We start from the raw sequence: 3,091 nt of genomic DNA on the forward strand, positions 1-3,091 counted from the left end.
TTATAAAGGCATGAATCTCATCATGGGGGCCTTGCTCTCATGACCTCATTTAAACCTGATTAACATCCACAGACTCCACTCCAAATAATGTTACAATGAAGATTAGGGCTTCAACATATGAATGAGTGGGTACACAATTCGGTCCATAGCATTGGGCCCTAGTACAACAAATTCATGTCTTTCTCAAAAGCAAAATGCAGTCATCCCTTGATATCCAAGGAGGTCCCAGGACCTCTTGCAGATACCAAAACCCAGATGTTCAAGTTTCTAAAATGGTGTAATATTTGCATATAACTTATGCAGGTCCTTTCATATCATCTCTAGATTACTTGTATTACCTAATGCAATGTAACTACTGTGTAAATATTTGCTGTCCTGTATTGTTTAGGGAGTAAATGACAAGAAAACCGAATCTGCCCATGTTCAGTACAGACGCAATTTTTTTTCCAAATACGTTTGATTCACAGTTGGTTGAATCTGTGGACGTGGAACCCACAGATATGGAAGGCTGACTGCATATTCATTCCATTTTAACAGCCCTAAGAGCCTTATTTCATTTCAGCATCAACTCTGAAGTCTAAAATTCAAAGCCTCTTCTAAGCATTTTAAAAAATCAGATATAGGTGAGACTCCAAGTAAAAATCCACCCTGAAACTAAATATCCCTCCAGCTATGAAACTGTGAAACTAGATAAGGTATACAATTTCAAAATACAGATATGGGACAGGAGTAGGATACACATCCTATTCCAAAGGTAAAAATCTGAAGAAAGGAATGATAATTTATCTCAAGATAGTCCAAAACCTAGCAAGGCAAATATCATTAAATATTAACATGCTAATCCTGTCTGGTTTGATGCTCTGCCTTTCAGAAGCACTGGGGCAGCACTTCTGCCTCCATGGCTCTGCTGGTCATGGGTCATACCCTCAAGGATTTATGGGGCCTAGTACCTGGTCTGGGTTAGTCAAGGTCATGTCCCTCACTCTTTGAGACCAAAGAGGCATCCCCAATGATCTCTGAATTGCCTTTGGGATAATTCTTCCATTCTCTTGAAGAATAGCATATATTTGTAGCAGAATAGCAAAATAATTCAGTCCTAAAAAATAGAAATCCAAGAGCCTTCCTTCATTTCATGTAATCACTTTGTCTTTCAGTTCAAACTGGCAGTGTGCCTGCTCATATAATCCTGTATGTATGTTTTCCAGTATATATTGCCCATCTAAACACTTTGTGTACATATTTGCATAGAAAATTTAATTGTGCTAGCTTGCATTTGTATGAGTTTGCTAGTGCCTCCCTTATTAAAACATATTGCAGCTTCACCTCTTTCTAAGATAATTCAATAAAGCCATGGAACTTCTAACACTTTTTGAGTTTGTTTTCAATCAGAAACACATATCTGAAGTTTTGAAATAGTGAATCAAAGGGGCTTCAAACTGTTAATTTATTTTTCTCATTTTATTCTCTCAACATTCTAATTAAATGTATACGTAAGTTTGTTCATCTCATTGTGGTAACCAGATTTTTCCTTTATAATCTCTTCTTTTCATTTTATTATTACTATTACTTTAATAATAATAATAAAGTAATACCTGAATTAACTTTGGTACTTGGTGGTTACCTGAATTAGCTTTAGTACTTGGAGTTTCTAAGAAACATATCTGAATACTTAATTTATATTCTGTCTATCCTCTTTTGCTATTTTCCAAAATTTGTTAAGTTGTTCACAAAGAGGCTCTCATATATTGCTTCATTTAATTCACATCCTTTAAAACTCTGTAATATTTCAAAATGTGCTAATTTCCTTCAAAAGCTTTTGACTCGCCTTAATGCATTTGATGATGAAAGGGGAAACATTGCATACAGCAAGAAATGGTATGAAAGGAAAAGCACTGGATATTTCCTGAGTTTGGTAGCAACTAGAGCAATTTATATGCAATCCCTATGTATTAAAACAGTTTGGCTCATCCAAGAAGGTAATGCAGTTCTCTAGAATTAAGTCCTGTCATGAAACTGCTTGGACTCATTTAATGCTTATTGATTTTCATAAACCAACACTGAATTGTTGGGTGGTTAAGATGAAACAATCACATAAACTGATATGCTTTCTCCAGTACAGATATGGTTTCTCCAGTATAGACACCCACTACTTGGAATGTCTTCATTTCATGGCCTTTCCTTCTGATTTAATACTCACAAGTTATTTCTTCCCAGAATAATTTTGCTATCAAATACCTAAAATCTTAACAGAAACTGAAATATTTGATTAAATTACTTAATATTACTCTTGATTAATTTCTTAAAAGGACACTCTGGATCTTGACCATTTTGCCACATTTTCTCTGCAGCCTGGGGCTTGATTTATCATTCTATATTCTGTGTTAGAAGGCACCTGTCTCCTCACATCCTCACTGACTGTAAATGATATCATGTTTATATTACAACACCTTGATAGGTACAAGAGAAAAATATACGGACTCTACATTCCTGGAAGAAAAATTCACAAAAAAAGAATATACACTGATTAAAAGACAATAGGATTAGTTATTAGGAAGATGAATACAATAAACAGGATGAAGTGGGTGGTATAACTGTCTCCCAGAAATGTTCCTGTCGTAATCCCTGAAACCGACAAGGATTCCAATTTACATGGTAAAGGTAATCAAGGTTGCAGATGGAATCAAGGTTGCTAATCAGATGACCTTAAAATAGGGAGATTTCCCTGTATTATGCTGTGAGTCCAATTCAATTCCAAAGGTTCTTATAAGTGAAGGAGGGAAGCAGAAGAGGCAGAGTCAAAATGAAGTGATATGAGTATGATTTGACCTGCTACCTCTAAACACCCTTGAAAATTGAAGGAGTAAGTCTATGAGCCATTAATGTGGGTGGCTTCTAGAAGATGGAAGGGAATGAGAAACAGATTTTTCCCTTTTAACCTCCAAAAAGAAACTCAGTCCTGCTGACACTTTCGTTTTGGCCAATGAAACTCATTTTAGCCTTCAGAACTGCAGAACTATAAGGTAATACATTTGTGTTGCTTTAAGACACTGCGATTGTGCTAATTTGTTACAGCAGCCATAGGAAACTAACA

This window comes from Theropithecus gelada, chromosome 5 (genome assembly GCF_003255815.1).
Source record: "Theropithecus gelada isolate Dixy chromosome 5, Tgel_1.0, whole genome shotgun sequence".
Classification (NCBI taxonomy): domain Eukaryota; kingdom Metazoa; phylum Chordata; class Mammalia; order Primates; family Cercopithecidae; genus Theropithecus; species Theropithecus gelada.